The sequence below is a fragment of the Stenella coeruleoalba genome, assembly GCF_951394435.1.
Source record: "Stenella coeruleoalba genome assembly, chromosome: 2".
Lineage (NCBI taxonomy): Eukaryota > Metazoa > Chordata > Mammalia > Artiodactyla > Delphinidae > Stenella > Stenella coeruleoalba.
Genome location: NC_137147.1, coordinates 71120535 through 71138926, shown reverse-complemented (window position 1 = coordinate 71138926; position 18392 = coordinate 71120535). Strand labels below are relative to the sequence as shown.

The following is an 18392-nucleotide window of genomic DNA, read 5'->3' as shown; positions in this document are numbered from 1 at the left end:
ATGGTGGGTTCCTATTTTGAGCACCAATTATCCCTGACTTGAGAAAAACAACTAAAATTTCTCGATTTCTTACTGGAGAAGGGAGAACACCAGAATACAGTCAGCATATGGAGAAACAGGCATGGAAATCATCTAATATTGTGAAACGTTTAATTTCCAGAGGGTTTCTCAATAATTTTATGATTATAAACCTGGAATTAGGACACTCAGTATTTAATAAGTACCGACTAAATATTACTACTTTTGCTTCAAGAAAAAAGTTTTTAAATTTTGTTTTGATTTAATATTTTGAACTCTATCGCCCTTAGAGTGTGTGCAGATTGTTGGTGATTGCTCCAAAGGATTTGTTTCCCAGATGCTTTGGGATCAGCCCTTGACCCAAAGAAAGAGTTATTACTGCTCAGCAAAGTTTGATATAGGAAAAATATTTGGACAGTTTGTGCTTCATTAATCCAAGTTTGGTTTGTTAAATCCCCAAGTATTGCTTTACAAATCTTCAGATTCAAAATGAATTACAACAATTATCAACAAATATAAAAAGTCAAGAAAATATTGAATGCCCATCTGTCTGTTTGGCTTTCAAAAGCATAGCACAGTAGCAACAGCTAAAAACTACCATCTTAATGTTTTCTACAAACAACTGTTGTTTTCAAAAGTGTTGTCTCTGGCTGTCATACTGACACATTTGTCTTACATATAAAAATAATGAACATTTAACTTGCCTTTAAATATAACTAAACAATAAATAGTGTAAAGATGTAACTGAAGAACTAACTCTTTTACGGTCAGAGAAAGAAATAACATTTTTTGAATTGGTAGTTAAATAGTTTTTGTGTTTATTCCCAAGTTATTCTGCTTCCACAAAAGGAATCTTCTGAATAATAAAGAATATAATTAATGAAAAGGGAAACTAATAAATATGTCAGAAACAATTTACTGTTGGTTTGTATGTATTCCAAATGCCTCTATAGGAATGCAAATGAACCTTCAAAATCAGGTTATTAAGTAAAAAAAAAAAAGCCTCTCTTCACAATTATGGAGAAAATTGTCTCTGCTTATTAATATCTATTTTTCTAAGTTTTTTTAAATACATTGGTTTAAAATTTTTAAAATTTTAAATGATTAGTGAAACATCCAAGTAACTAAATATGGTATAATTTTGTTGTGTTTCACATATAGATCTTTTAACTCTTAATGAATTTATAAGGAATATTATCTCTGTTGAAGTTTGAAAATTAAATAGCACAGTCATAAAAAACTAGCAGGAAAAAAAAAAAAAGCAATGGTCAGAAGGTGAACTAGTTACTGGGAAGACTCCTGCTAAAATGTAACCACAGCTTAAATAAGTATAACAAATATACATTTTAATCAATTGCTGAGTTTGCTAAACATAAGTGAAATGTCTAAAATGAGAAAAAGTATCCAGCTGACACTGGAGCAGAGATAGTAAGTGGTAGATGTAAATGGAGCAGGGAATTTTAAGGAAGACTTACCTTAAGGTAGATGCCTCGGTCAGTACTACCATCCAAGGAACATGTCTCCAAACACTGGCAAGATTGGAGCAAAACTTGAAACTCTCGCATTAATCATAAAATCATTGAAGGGAGTTAAGTGGTCCTAGGTCAGTACTGACCCTGGATCTTGCAGAATACAAAACTTCTGTAGAGTAAAAATTCTCCCATTTATGTCCTCAGAATCCCTGCAGATTAGGTTCAATAAGATATGAATTTACAACGAAAATTCAATAGCAATCATAGAAATAAATAAGCATCCATAAATGAGGGTCAACTGAAATGAAGACAAACATAGTAACCAACCAACTAATTCAGAATCCAGAATTATCAGATATGAAAAAAATTCCCTATATGTGAAATATTTAAAGAAATAAAAACGTAGAATAAAAGAGGAGGAATAAATGAGAAACTATCAAAAATTATCAAAGAAATTTTAAAAACAGAACTTTCAGAAATAACAAATATAAATAAAAACCTACCTGAATGGAATAAATAACAGATTAGACATAGCTAAAGAGATAATTCATGAACTGATAGATCTCTAGAAATAACAAAGAAAGCAAAACAATGAGAAGGAAAATATGAAAAAATAAGGTTAAAAGACACAAAGTATACAATAAGAAGATCCAAACTACATGATCAGATTCCCAGATGGAGAGTTTTGAATCACTAACATTTTTTGATGATGTGGGTTTTAGCAAGTTACTTGTTCTCTCTTTGTCTCAGTTTTCTCCTTTGTAAAGGTAATTAGGTTTATGATAAGACTTTTGGCTATATTTGTTAGAAATAGCCATTAGAATAGAAAAATGGCTAGAAAATTTCATAGCTTATCAGAGACATGTAATGACATATACAGAAAGCACAGAATCTACCAATAAGGATCATTCAGAAAAAAAATTCACACATTGTAGTGGAACTGAAGACACAGAGATCTTAAGCAAGAGATAAATGACAAATTACCTACCAAAGAAAATTAGATTAATAACTGTCATCTCAAAAAGAAACACTAGATGCTAAAAGAGAGTGTAATAATAATTGTCAAAATTCTGATAGTATCAATAACTGTCAGACTAGAATTGCATGATCACAAGATTTTTTGTTAAGAATCTAAAATATAAACATTTTCAGATTTTTAAAACATAAAAGATTTTTTATTACAAAGACAATTTCACTAAGGGAATTTCTAAAGATTGTACTTCAGGAAGACTGAAAATGATTCTAAGATGCAAGAAGAAATTATGATGTCCTATATATGTCTGTTAGATCCATTTAGCCTAAAGTATAGTTCAATTCCAATATTTCTTTGTTGATTTTTCTGTCTAGATGATCTACCCATTGCTGAAAGTAAGGCACTGAAGTCCCCTATTATTATTGTATTGTTGTCTATTTCTCCTTTCAGTTCTGTTAGTATTTGCTTAATATATTTAGGTGCTCCAATGTTGGGTACATATATATTTACAATTTTTTTATCTTCTTGATAAGTTTATCTCTTTATGATTATCTAATGACCTTATTTGTCTCTTATTTACATTTTTGGCTTAAAGTTTACTTTCTCTGATATAACTATAGCTATCCTTCCTCTCTTTTGCATGGATTTGCATGGAATATCTTTTTTCATCCCTTCACTTAGAGACTATGTGTACTTAAAGCTAAAGTATATCTCTGGTCCTCATAGAGTTAGGTCTTGTTTTTTTCATCCACCCAGCTACCTGTGCCTTCTTTTTTTTTCTTCTATTTCTTTATTTTATTTATTTATTTATTTATTTTGGCTGTGTTGGGTCTTCATTGCTGCATGCAGGCTTTCTCTAGTTGCGGCAAGCGGGGGCTACTCTTCACTGCGGTGCGTGGGCTTCTCATTGCTATAGCTTCTCTTGTTGTAGGAGCACAGGCTCTAGGGGTGCAGGCTTCAGTAGTTGCAGCACGCAGGCTCAGTAGTTGTGGCTTGTGGGCTCTAGAGCACAGGCTCAGTAGTTATGGCACACGGGCTTAGTTGCTCCGCAGCATGTGAGATCTTCCCAGACCAGGGCACGAACCTGTGTTCCCTGCACTGGCAGGCAGATTCTTAACCAGTGTGTCACCAGGGAAGCCTTACCTGTGCCTTTTGATTGAAATTCAATCCATTTATATTTAGTATAATTATTGCTGTGTAAGGACTTACTAATGATACCTTACTAATTGTTTTCTGGCTGTTTTGTAGTTCTCTAGTTTCTTTTTTTCTCTCATGCTGCCTTCCCCTGTGAACTGGTGATTTTTTGTAGTGGTATGCTTTGATTCCCTTTTCTTTATCTTTTGTGAATCTACTACAGGTTCTTATTTTGTGATTTCTATGGGACTTACATAAGACATCTTTTAGATATAACAGTCTATTTTATGCTGATAACAACTTTAATTACATATAAAAACTCTACCCTTTCATTCTGCCCCTTTTATGTTTTCAATGTCACAATTTACCTATTTTTATATTGTGTGTTTATTAAAAAATTATAGTAGCTATATTAAATTTTGATTAATTAATCTTGTCCTTTAACCTTTATATCATAGCCAGCAGCAGCAGAATACACATTCTTCTCAAGCATTCATGGAACATTCTTCATGATAGATAATATGATAAGCCACAAAACAAGTCTTAGCAAATTTAAGAAGATTGAAATCATACTAAGTATCCTTTCCAACCACAATGGTATGAAACTAAAAATCAAAAAGTGGAAAACTAGAAAATTTTTGAACATGTGAAAACTAAACAACATAATTCTGTACAACCAATGGATCAAAGAAGAAACCAAAAGAGAAATTTTTTAAAATACTGAAAAAAATGAAAATGGAAACACAACATACTAAAATCTATGGAATGTTGCAAAAGCAGTTCTAAGAAGTTTATAGCAATAAATGCCTTTATTAGGAAAGAAGAAAGATCTCAAATAAAGAACCTAATTTTATACCTCAAGGGACTAGAAGAAAAAGAACAAACTAAGCCCCAAGTTAGCAGAAATAAATAAATAAATAAAGATCAGAACAGAAATAAATGAAATAGAGACCAGAAAAATAATACAAAAGATTGGGGGCTTCCCTGGTGGCGCAGTGGTTGAGGGTCCGCCTGCCGATGCAGGGGACACGGGTTCGTGCCCCGGTCCGGGAAGATCCCACATGCCGCGGAGTGGCTGGGCCCGTGAGCCATGGCCACTGAGCCTGCGCGTCCGGAGCCTGTGCTCCGCAACGGCAGAGGCCGCAACAGTGAGATGCCCGCGTACCGCAAAAAAATAAAAATAAAAAATAATACAAAAGATCAGTGAAACTAAGAGCGAATTTTTCAAGAAGATACACAAAATTGACAAACCCTTACCTACACTAACTATAAGAGAGAGAGAGGGAGAGAGAGAAGACTCAAATAAATAAAATCAGTAATGAGAGGGGAGACATTGCAACTCATTCCATAGACATACAAAAGATCATGAGAGAATACAATGAACAATTATATGCCAACAAATTGGACTGGATAACCTAGAAGAAAGGGATAAATTTCTAAAAACATACAACTTACCAAGACTTAATCAAGAAAAAATAGAAAATATGAACAAACCAATAACAGGTAAGGAGATTGAGACTGAATCAGTAATCGAAAACCTCCTAACAAAGAAAAGCCCAGGACCAGATAGTTTCACTGGTGAATTCTACCAAACATTTAAAGAATAAATAATGTCAGTCCTTCTCAAGATTTTTTTGAAAACTGAAAAGGAGGGAACACTCCCAAACTGAATTTATGAGGACAGCATAAGGACACTGTATGAAAACTATAGACCAATATCTATAAAAAACACAGATGCAAAAATTCTCAACAAAATATTAGCAAGCTGAATTCAGCAGTACATTAAAAGGATCATACACCATGACTGGGAATTAAAAGCATAAAGTGAATGGCACATTTAACACTTTTGGAATAATATATAGGAAAACACATTTGACTTTATAAGGCATAGAATTTCTTAAACAAGACCCAAAAAAGTCTAATCATAAAAAGATTGATAAATTTAACTACATAAAAATCAACAACTTCTGTTTATCAAAAGACACCACAAATGAAGTGATCATTCAAGCCACAAATTAGAATAAAATTAGTACCCTAATCTCTGAAAAATGACAAATCAATAAGGAAAGACAATCTAATAGAAATGAAAAGCACAAAAAAATTAGTAACCGTACTTTATTAGAGGAAACAATAATGGCAAATAATCAAACAAAAAGATGCTATACCTCATTAGTAATCAGATAAATGTAAATTAAGATGGAAAACAGATAATATTATACCTACTAAATAGACAAAATGGAATAAATCTGATAATATCAAGTGTTGGTAAGGCTATGGAACAAAGTGAATCCTCCTAAACTACCACTGAATGTCTTCATTGGTTTAACAGTTTTGGAAAGTGGTTTGTTAATTTGATCATATGAATACCTTAGTAACTGTAAATTCTACTTGTAGGTATATAATCTGGAAATCTCTTGACATGTAACAGCAGATATGTAAAAACTTCTTGTTAATAATAGCAACCCAAAATTTCCATGGGCCTGGGTTGGATAAATAAACTGTGGTATATTTAGCTAAGGAAATATTGTAGATCAGTTAAAGGAGAGATACAGTTATGAACAATAATATGGATAAATCTTAGTAATGAGTGAAAACAAGTTCCAGAAGAGTGCATACATATTTAAACAATATATTCTTTAGCAATAACTTACAAATGTGGGAAATCTTTTTAAAATAAAAAGTAAAGGAATGATAAAATCTAGCAGTTGGCTAGAATATGGGAGGATGGAACAGAATACAGAAGTTCTAGAGTGTGAAATAAGAAAGGAACACACAACGATTCAATGGTATTAGTGATATTCAGATCTTAAGTTGGATAATGAATTACTGTATGTATATTTTGATAGTATTATAATAAATTATTATATAAATTATCAAACATTGAATAATAAATATTTAAAAGAAAACAAACAACATAAACAAAGCTCCAATAAACTAAAGGAAAACCAGTACATAGTAATGTTTTTCCAGTAATGCCAACAGTTGGAAAAATAAGTAAATTTCTTTGTTAATATTTTCGTAAAGACACCAAACAAGTTTTGAGAAACTCATCTCACTGTGGTACACATATATACTATGTAATAAGGTAAAAGCTGACATATTTTTTTCATTTAGACTTTTTAAAAAGAATTACAATAAATTACTAATTTAAAAATATCCTAAAGAATATATGATTTTGCACCAAATTTTTACCTTATGAGTTATGAAATACCTTTGGTAAGACCACTGAATACATATGTTGCATAGAAAAATGAAGTAGTACAGGAAATCTAAGTTAACAAGTAATTTGGTGATTATTATTTTAAAAACAGTCCCTTGCCTTTTAGTAAATGTGGGAGGATTGAATAAAATATTTCTATTATTACCAGTTGCTGGTATCTGGAAAGACCACACTGTAAGATAAATTCCTGAAAATTTTTGGGACTTTCCTGGTGGCACAGTGGTTAAGTGCATGCGGACACAGGTTCGAGCCCTGGTCCAGGAAGATCCTATGTGCCGCAGAGCAACTAAGCCCTTGTGCCACAACTACTGAGCCTGCACTCTAGAGCCCTCAAGCCACAACTACTGAGCCCACGTGCTACAACTACTGAAGCCCGCGTGCCTAGAGCCTGTGCTCCACAAGAGAAGCCGCCACAATGAGAAGCCCACGCACCACAACGAAGAGTAGCCCTCGTTCGCCACAACTAGAGAAAGTCTGTGCGCAGCAATGAAGACCCAACGCGGCCAAAAATAAATAAATTAAAAATAAAATAACTTTTTAAAAAATGCCTTAAAATTCTGGAAAATCTCAAATATTACTTTAAAACAAAAATGGCCAATGAAATAACTAAACTAATTTTCTATAAGTGACAAAAAATTCAAAGTGCATTACGATGCAGCAGAGATTCACAGTCTCTTAGGTACCAACAATAACTTCAGAAGAACAAATCAGTAATACTGTAGTCATACTGTACAATAACAACAAATGCAAATAAAACAAGGTGCAGCTCAGCCATATTCTGGTCTTGCATTTTATAATACTAGTTCTACTTTTACAGTGCATTTTCAGGCTTTGGTAAACCAACCTTTTATTTCTTTGTTATAAAAAATCATCTCAAACTAAGTTTGTTCTCCTTTAACCAACACTAAAGTCAAGTTCTTTTATTTTACTTCTGTCTTTGTACTGTTTTCTTTATTTTGTAGACAGTAACGTTTTATCTAAGCCTCTTCTTCAGCTTTTGAAGGTCTGAGCCTCTGGGTAAAAGAGTTGCCCCCTTGCCAGATCCACTTCAATTAAGAATTGCAGTGCCTTCTACATGCAAGTTTCTTTGCTACGTGAAAGAGGCAATATAATGTAACAGGGGATATCTTAATTTATACAGACATTGAGAGTACACTAGAGAGAGAACAGACTGGAGAAAGGAAATTTTGAAAAAGACGTCACTTTTTTGGTACAGTATGCAAAGTTATCTTTCAGGCAAGGTTATACTCATGGTACAAGATATCTCAGAAGTATAAAAAAGAGAGAAAATACAATAAGAAAACCAGAATCAATTAAACGAGAGTTAAGCAAGAAAAATTCAAGTTCTACTTCAAAACATAATAAAGAAAAGTGTTTACATTTTCAGTATTTTCAAATGCTTTCAGTGTGCTTTAATGCACTTTATCTTACCTGTGTGGGGAGAAAAAAAGCAGAAGATTCTTCTCAGCTATATTTTTGATAAAGCATCATAACAGACACTCTGTTTTTGAGGAAAGGGATACATTAAAATTCAAATATTTAAATATTCAGAGACATGCTCTAATTTCTATAGGAAGAAAGAAGAATGGATGGTAATGGTATTTTTATTGCCAAGACAGAGAAAGCACGAGAGAAGATTGATTTGGGAGAGAGGAGGCAAGATGAATTACTGCAGGATGTGAAATTGAAGGCTACTTCCTCCCCACATCTCAGGCTAAGAAACACCAGAAAGAACAACCTCACAACAGGCACCAGCTGCCCTTCCTAACACGGGCTCTATGTGCTTCTGTAAAAATGGCTATGTGTCACACAGGGGAGAAATGTAATCATTATTTTTAGAACTTTTTAGACATTTTCCATTTCCTAGCTGACTATCATAACTTATTTCCCACAGTGTTGTTCATCATCCATAAAAATTGTGTAGATTTGTGAAGCAATCTGAGTTTATACCCTCTGGGATGTAGAGTGATTTTATTTTATTTTTTTCATTCAACCTGGAGAAGAAAACTATCTGTTGATGAATTGTACTGAAGGCACTCAGAACAGAATCACAATTGTAAAGGCTTTATTTTTTTCTCTCTTGAAAGTTTAATATCTGGAGATCATTAGGTAGTTTAGGTGCTGTGCGATTAGACTGTGGTGTTTAAGAAAGGCCTGTCCTCACTGCAAGGGGAATGAATGGAGGGGGTTGGGGTGTTGCCTAGAGGAATGCAGCTGAGAGTAGATCTTGTTTTTGACACCCTGTGTTGTATATTCTGTCAGAAGTATCCCTCAGTACTTTGCATGAAGAAAGCCCAAAATGGATGTCAGACATGAGATTACAAATCAACCGCCATTGTGGCTGAAGTTTGAGTTTGGGCGGAAGAAGTTCTTATAGTCATTGTGTGAAATGTTGAACCTGAGAAAACCTGGTGGTTATCACAGGTTTTTCTCTATTCCCTTGGAACTAGTATTCATAGAATATTAAATAATTTGCCTCTGAAAAGTTAGGCTACAGCAACACATTATCAATTGGCCAGTTATTGTGAACATACTTGACAGATTGCTTTTCAACCGGGTGAAAATAGTAAAAAAACAAAATAAAACAGAACAAAACAGTGGCAACTGAATGAGACATCTGAATATTTTCTTATTTTTTCCATGCAATTTTTTTCACAGAAAATTAGGGTTTTGTGTTAAATAATATTGATTCAGGCAGATTCTCCCAATTCAAGCATAGAAATATTTATTCATAGAAGATGGTGGTACCTTGTGTGTATTTACTAGACTCTCACTCCATATATTCCCAGAGCTTTAATACACCAGAAAGAGGACAGACGAAACAGACCTGGGTTTAAATCCTGGCTCTGGCTTATTAGCTGGGGAACCTGGGATGACAACTTTTTCCTCTGGGCCTCAGTTTTCTTATTTGTAGTGTAGGATAGTAAATAACATAGGCTAGATAGTTAACTACTGCCTTTGGCATATATTATGCACTAAAAGTTGGTATATACAATGTTTTTGATTTAAAATCAGTTTTCCCTATTAAATGTCTTATTAAGATACATACAGTACCCTCTTAAAAATCGTAAGTATTCTATGAGTAAAAAAAACAGGGGACTAAATACAGAGATACATATTGCTGACTGGGTGGTATATGACTAAGACGGCCTTGTGTGGTTAATTTCAGCATCAGTTGTATGACTGTGGTAACTAATGTTATTGTGTACTTAGTCTTCTAAACGCTTGATATGAATTCAATCAAAAAATTCTCAAAATAATCCTAAGAGGTAGGTACTGTTAATATCTTCCTTTCACAAATGAGCAAATTGAGTCACCAAAAGATTAAGTAACTTTCCCTGAGTCGTACAACTAGTGAGCTTGGATTCCAACCCAGCTAGCCACCACCAGTCTCATAGTCACTATGCCCCACTGCCTCTCCATATATTTTTCCCAGTACACATTAGCTATATATCTGGATGTTGTACATATTGAATAATCACACTTTTGGTGGGTTCAAGTTAGAGTAAGGATTAGATCAAAAATAAAATCTTGTCCTATGACACAATTGATCATAAGCCACCTACAGTTCCTTTTCATTCTCTAGAAAATACATTTTAATAAACTTAAGGAATATATTAATATTATATGCCTGTCTGAATATGAAACTTGGAAACTCCCTAGATAGTACAATATAAAGAATAAAGCAGTGACCCAAATTCCTAGTAGTGGGGACAGATGTTTCAGAGAAAATCAAAAGTATAACTGCTTCCCTAAGTCTTCGTGAGATGTGTAAAATTCCAGAGAGTCCTGAATAAAGGGACTCTCAAAATTATTCTAATTTTGTATTAAAAGCCTACAAGGAGAGTTTTTAATCTCAGAAGAAAACACCAATAGATTCATCTACAAACTTTGAGGTATGAACAGAGATTATCTAGGTCATGAGTATAAACAGTTTTCCTCATAAATTCCAGTTGTTAGTGGCTGAATAAAAGGCTGTGTCGCACCACAAGCTTGGGCTGTATTTGGCTCACTGGGAAAGAATGCAACACTTACTCGGCGACCTATGTCTTAAAGGATTAGGATCAGGGAATGGCAGCACAGAGGTCATATTTTTGCCATCCCTGGTAGAGTCAACTCCTTTCTCACATACTTCTGCTCCTCTCTGCCCAACCACCCTCTTCACAAGCAGACACATGCAGACACATAGACGTACACACACACACACACACACACACACACACACACACACACACACACACACACACACGCTCAGTACTTACCACCACCAGGAGATCCTTCAAATGAAATCCCGGCCTGGCCTTCTGTGCTTCACTTAATTTCTGATGTGGGGTCAGCTAATGTTTAACAGCCACATTTATCAGTCTGTAAGAAGTGATACGGATATTGAACCAAGAAGACAGAAAATGTATTTTTCTGATATTAAGCGCTTACAATCAACTTGTTTATTTTGAAGTCCTTTGGGGATGAATAATATCGCTCTGAGCTGACACGAAATCATGCTAGTTTTGCATGAACTCAACTCAAGTAATGTTGAGTTTAATGGACTGATGACTGGGGAGCTGGGGGATAGGAAGGAAAGAGGAGGGAAAGGGGTGGGAAGTTACTGAATCCATTTTAGAGAAAGGAAGATTGGAAGAATTGTTGACTGTGAGAGAGAAGACTCAGAGTAAGACACACATAGGAGAAAATCTAAGAGGACATGGAAAAAAGAGGTATGCTGGGAGAGACTTAGTGACCAGCATTGTTTTATTCAAGGACTATCTTGTGTGTGCTTGTATACACTATATATATATGTGACTATATACATATGTATAGTTTGTACTCAAAGTCCAATGGGCACCCCCCACACACGCCAGTAGAGGGAGCCACTGTTTGAGGAAGCCAAGATCAATTTTCTCTCATTATTACTTGAATACATCAACTTTTCCAAGGCAAGCCATTTGTTTCTCTTTTCTCTTCTTGCTTTTTAGGGAAGAGGAAACATAACTGTCAGTGGTTTGTATTGGGAAAATCACTTAATAAGCTCCCCCCAATTCAGACTGAGCTCCCCAAAGTAAGTACAAAATGGCTTTTATTAAAGCTCCCTTCTAAAGGGCACCACAAGAGACATGCAGTAAAACTTTTGAATGGTCTTTGAGTCACCATTCATAAAAGAAAAATAATGATTTGATAGTCTTTTCTAGGGCTTAGTGCCATCATTTAAAAATGAGAAACTGGTCTCAGCAAATGCCCCTGGGTTGAGAGATAAGTGGTAAAAACATCTAATGATGCAAAACCAAGACTAAACTATTAATGCTACTGTAGTATGACTATATTCTGGCTCTTGAACAGAGCTGTTCAATGGACTGAGAGAACAGCAGCTATGTTTTAGGTAACAGAAACCCAGGTAGTATCTTGTTTGTATGTCATATTTCCCATTTCAAACATTTTTTGGTTTTCACAGCCGGCATCAAGCGTTATGCTAAGATTTCAACCAATGTTAAACATCTCTGAAAAGACTAATTTGGTTTACAGTAAGTGGGGATGAAATCAAACCAAACAAAAACACCTTGACAGAAACCAACAGAACATTCTGACCTTGGACAATTGACCTAGTAATAACATAATAATAATCTTTAGAAAGCAGGACGATCAGTTACCGGCTGTCATTAGTCCTGTTTTTTTCTAAGCTCTGCTTATAGGATACAAAATGCAAGGAAGATTGGACAATTATCCATCTGACTTGATTAGTGTAGGCAGCCAAACCAGCTAATTCAGTAGGGAAATAGAACCCTGACTAGCTACACTGATCAAATCAAGAGAATAGCTGCCAGAGCTCCCCTTTACTTTATGCCAAGTAGATGCTGCCTTGGGGAATGGCTTACATTCAAAGGCTTTGACTGTTTGAAGTCCCCCAAAAGTCTGTTAATTAGAACTCTTTGGATGCTTTGGACAGTTAAAGTTGCATAGCTCGGGTTGGTTGGCTAATCAGTTCTCAGACACCATAAATTTAACCACCTTAAAATGGTGGGGAAAAAAAAGACCTTCACAATAAAAATTATAATTACCATAGCTTGATTTTTCTGCTAAAAAGGAAGTAAAACAAACCTGCATTTGAGATAGTTTTTCTTTCACTTGGCAAACCAGCCAGGAAATGTAGAGATGAATTTTTCAGTTCAGAATAGTGCTTCAGGTCTGAGTCCTACAAGAAGGAGATCACATGATAATTCCTTTGGTCAACACCAAGGTTTATTAATGTCAACAGTTAATAGACTAAACAACAATTTTGGTGCTATAGTCTAATTTTATCCCTGAAAAATTAATCTGTAAGTTTTTCAGGGACATAAATATTTTTTTCTCTAAGAAATTATCTCCTTTGTGAAATAAGGAAAAGCTAGAATGAGCCAATATTGCTGGATAAATCTCAACAAAGCTAACAGGAAAAGGTGTTTGAGGTTAATAAACTAACAGAATTCAAAACAGGTGGTTAGTTGGAGGGCTATATGTCTTAGTTTATTTTCATTCAGCCCAAAACACAGATCCAAGACAAGATAGGTTAGACTCTTCTCTTGCAAATACGTAGATGGTTAACCCAAGTTCTCCGTCTCTCTCTCTCTCTCTCTCTCTCTCTCCTTCTTGTGTTCAATTTTATGACCTCACTTCTCTTACCCTAAGTTATATTACCACCACCAAAAATCTCCATGCCCACAAGATTCTTGGGACAAAAGAACAGGTAACTTTGACATAATCCTTCCTGAATGATTGCCAATGGAGATAGTACCCCTGAAGAATCATGAACTACTATTCCATATTCCTTCTCTGAAGGTTAAGCTATAACTGAATCAGCTCTCATAAAGCAGTAAAGTCAAACAGCTATGAGTATTTATTCATTTGCAATCATTATCTTCTAAGGGATATGGAACCAAATCAATTTCATCCAGAATCTGGAAATATTTAGAGAAAGAAAAAAAGAAAAAACTTTAGAGAAAGATCATTTACCAGAAGTGAATTGGGAACTCCCTGGCGGTCCAGTGGTTAGGACTCGGTGCTTTCACTGTTGTGGCCCGGGTTCAATACCTAGTCGGGGAACTAAGATCCCAAAAGCCACGTGGCATGGCCAAAAAAAAAAAAAAGTGAATGAATTAACTTCATTTTACCAAATGTTTACTGAACAACTATTAAAACCCAGCATTGTTTTTAAGCATGTGAAGGATGCAAACAAAATATAACTTATTATAACTGCCTATATAGCTGCCTATATTCTACTTAATAGTTAAACATTTTCATTTATTTAATATGACAACCAGTCAAATGACTATTATTTTTCATAAATGAGAAATTTGCAGCTCAGAGAAATTAAGTGACTTGAACAAAGTTGCTCAACTCGTTGGTAAGAAATGCAGCCTGACTTCAAGGAACCTCACAAAGAATTAGCTAACAATGCAACTAGTAAAACTATGCCACCAGGAAATGTCCCTCTATGAATGATTGGCATGAAGTTAACAGCATAAGATTTCAGAAACAGGAAAAAACAAGATATATTTTATGGAAAAGGTGGGACTTGAGGACAACTGACAGAAATGACTGGTAATTGGATGAGCAGGAAAGTGGCAGGGAACAGTTCAGTTAAGGGAAATACTGTGAATGCTCTGACTGCTTCGGAATTTATAAAGTTGGAGGAGGATTTGCAAAAGTAATTTGGGAGCAGACTGCAAAAGGAATAAGGGGTTAAAGAGTTTGTGCTTCAACATCTAGGTGATGGGTAGGTATTAAAAGTTTTAAGTAGGGAATGGACATGAAAATAGACTTTGGAGGAAGTTTAATTTGACAATAGTCTGCAATATGTTTTAAAAAAGAAAGATTTGAGGCAAAGGTATCTTAGGAAAAGAGAGGATATAGTCGTAGTTCACTCAAGCTGCTCTAACAAAACACCATAGGTTGGGTAGCATGGTGGTATTTATTTCTCACAGTGGTGGAACTTAGGGAGCCCAAGATCAAGCACCAGCAGATTCAGTGTCTGGTGGAAACCCACTTCCTGGTTTATAGATGGACATCTTTTCACTATAACCTCACATGATGAAAGGGATGAGGGAGTTCTCTTGGGTCTCTTTCATAAGGGCACTAATCCCATTCATGAGGGCTCTACCCTCATGACTTAATCATCTCCCCCAAAACCTATTTCCAAATACCATCACATTTGGGACTAGATTTTTTTTTTTTTTTTTGCCATTTCTTTAGCTTTTTAACGACAAATAATATAGAACAGAGAAGTGAGCATAGGTGTACAACTCACTGCAAATTCATAAAATGAACAGTGTATTTCACATCTAGATCAAGAAACAAAACATATGAATTTTGAGGAGACACAAACCTTCAGTCTATAGCATTCTGACCCTGGCCTCCAAAATTCATGTCCGTCTCACATCATCAACTCAAAAGCCTAAGTCGAAAGTTTCACCTAAAGATCTAAATTAAATATAAGTGAATTCAACGCATGATTCATCTTGAGGCAAATTCTTCTCTAGTTGTGAATCTGTTAAATCAAACATGCTATATGTTTCTGAAACATAATGGTGAGACAGGCATAGAATAGACATTCCCATTCCAAAAGAAGAAACAGGAAAAGGGGTGACAGGTCCCACCAAGCAAGGACAAAACCCAATGGGACAATTTCCATTAAACCTTAAGTCTCAAGAATACAGTCAACCCTTGAACAACATGGGTTTGAAATGTACAGGTCCACTTACACACAGATTTTTTTCAATAAACGACAGTGCTACATGATCTGAGGCTGGTTGAATCTGTGGATGCATATTCATGGATACAGAGGACTAACCGTAAAGTTATATTTGGATTTTCAACTGTGAAAGAGGGGGGAATTCGGGGTGAGTAGGAGGTTGGTGCCCTTAACGCTGGTATTGTTCAAGGGTCAACTTTAATTCTCTTTGGCTCCATGCTCTGCCCTCCAGGCCCTCCAGAATGGGAGATCTGCCTTCCAGACCCACTAGGGGGGCAGTTCTGCCCTCTCAGTTTTGCGGGGCAGCCCTGCACCTATGGCTTTGCATGACCTTGTAGCAGTTCTTTTCCTGGGCCTGTGGCTCTCTGGGGTTGGAGTCCTGAGCCCGTGCCTCTGCCAAGAGGTTCTGTCCTTTGAAATCTCAGTGGAGACAGTCATAACCCCACAATTATGCTGAGTACAGTCTAGAGGCATCTGGGAGCCACAACTGGGGTGGCCAAGGAAGGCAGTGATGGAGTGAAGGGAGAAGGAGCCTGTGATGTGAGGAGGCACCAGGCAACGTGCACTGAGGTCCCCATGGGGCACCAGTGACCCCATGCACTCTGGACCTGTGATGGGAGGAAGGAAGCTCTGACAAGCTCTGAATTGCCTTCGGGATCTTTCTTCCATTGTCTTGGACAATAGCTCCTGGATTCTGTTGAGATGGCTGATTAATCTCCTTATCAAATGGTCATATGGCCACACACCTGTTTCTCTCCCGAACAGGCTTTCCTATTCTATTCTATAATAAAATAAGCTGAAAAATTTCAAAATCTTTAAGTTCTGCTTCCCTTTTGATTAACAATTCCACCTTTAAATTGTTTCTCTCTTCTCACATTTTACTATAAGCATCCAGGAGAAACCAGGCTGGTTCTTCAACATGTTGCTTAGAAATTTCTTCAGCCAAATATCCAATTTCATCACTTACAAGTTCTACCTTCCACAAAACACTAGGACACGAACACAGCTCAGCCAAGTTCTTTGCCACTTTATAACAAGGATCACCCTTCCTCCAGTTTCTAGTGATATATTCCTCAGTTCCATCTAAGACCTTGTCAGAATGGCCTTCACCATCCATGTTTCTACTAACATTCTCTTGAGGATGACTTACGTAATCTAAAACAATTGAGGCTTTCTCTACAGCTCTCCTCTTTTTCTGAACTGCCAGCAGAATCACCCTTAACCGTCCATTCTCAACAATGTAGGCTTTTTCTAGCGTGCACCTCAAAAGTTCTCCAGCCTCTACGGTTTACTCAGTTCCAAAACTGCTTCCACATTTTAGGTATTTGTTACAACAGCACCCCACTCTCAATGACAGTTTCTGGCTTAGTCCATTAGGGCTGCTATAACAAAATATCATAGGCTGGGTCACTTATAAACAACAGAAATTTATTTCTTACAGTTCTGGAAGCTGGGAAGTCCAAGATTAAGGTGCCAGAAGATGAGAACTGCTGGAGAACAGGTTCTCCTGATGAGAACCTGTTTCCTGGTACATAGATGGTTGCCTTTTTGCTATAATGTAACCTCACATGGCAAAAGGGGCAAGGGAGTTCTCTGAGGTCTCTTTTATAAGGTGGCTCCCTCATGACCTTATCACCTCTCACAGGCCCTATCTCCAAATACCATCACACTGGGGATTAGATTTCTGCATATGAATTTTGGAGGAGACACAAGCTTTCAGTCCATAGCAGATATTTCCCTAAAATAATGGAGATTGCCCTGTAGGCTTCCTCAAACAGCGATGAAGGGTCACGGTGAATAATTCAAGTTGTGTAACAGCAGAAGAATTATATAATTAGGAGTCCATTTTATGAGACTATTTCACCTATTACATAATAGTTCATAAAAGAAGCATCAGATTTTAAAGGTCCCAAGAATTCACAGGTATGAGGGGAAAACAGCACTCATCAGTAAAGGTGAGGAAGGATTCCGATGGATAAGGAAAAGAATAAAAAACTGAGACACATATAATAGTACAAATGGTGAGTGAGGGAGGTGTGACAAGAGTTTGAATGTGAAAACTCCACAGAAGAAGGGAACTCATTTTATCAGAAGAAAAAGACTGATGGAAGGTAATAAAAGAGGGAGACATGGGACGACAAGGGAATGTTACATGACAGACAGAGCTATCAGATGATGGGTAGGTTCCCAAGGGAAGCTGTAGAAATTTCATCAGTCAGGACATTTAAGGTGAGTTTGAACAAAGCAATAAAACATCTGCTGCGAGAGCAGTCTGCATCTGCATTAAAATGACAAGATGCTCAAGTGGATCATTTTCACCTCTTATGTATTTGACTCCACATTAAGTTAAATCAAAAGCCAAAATGACACTTGCCTTGGTGACAACGTTTTGCACATCTCTCCAGAAGGTAGAGTGCTCTTCTACCTTCTACACTTGTAACCTTTTTCCCAATCCCCATAAATGCTGTTTCAATTTTTATCACCCTTTTGAAAGCTTCAAGTACCTTCTCCCTTATCCTATTACTCTCATCAGTTGACCTTGCCATCTCCTTCAAGGAAAAAATCGAGGAAATAAAAATTATCTCTCTCTATTTCTCTCTGTCTCTGTGTCTCTCTGTCTTACACACACACACACACACACACACACACACACACACACACTTCGCTCCCTTCTCATGGTAGACTCTACTGGTTACTTACCCAATCACCAGCCTCCACCTTGTCCATGCTTATAAAAACCCACATTTTTTTCAGGTGTTGGGCAGTCTTGTGCTCGAGGAGAGGTGCACATTCTACCACCAGTAATAAACCATAATTAATATGTGTTGTGGTCATTCAAATTCTTCTTGCCAAGGA

The 18392-nt window shown here is 36.1% G+C and overlaps 1 long non-coding RNA gene across 3 annotated transcripts in view; it reads right to left on the bottom strand.

Annotated features, from left to right (window-relative positions):
* Positions 1–253: 253 nt before the first annotated feature.
* LOC307182975 overlaps positions 254–18392 on the bottom strand; it is a 48737-nt gene continuing 30598 nt past the window's right edge. Inside the window, exons 5-11 of one of the 3 annotated variants that reach the window (XR_013827320.1) lie at positions 15171–15265; positions 13799–13888; positions 12908–13001; positions 11080–11182; positions 8249–8318; positions 1494–1699; positions 254–372 (exon numbers count right to left, since the gene is read on the bottom strand). This is a non-coding gene — a long non-coding RNA (uncharacterized lncRNA). The remainder of the gene's footprint in view (positions 373–1493; positions 1700–8248; positions 8319–11079; positions 11183–12907; positions 13002–13798; positions 13889–15170; positions 15266–18392) is intronic. The other 2 variants (XR_013827321.1, XR_013827322.1) reach the window with 2 other exon arrangements.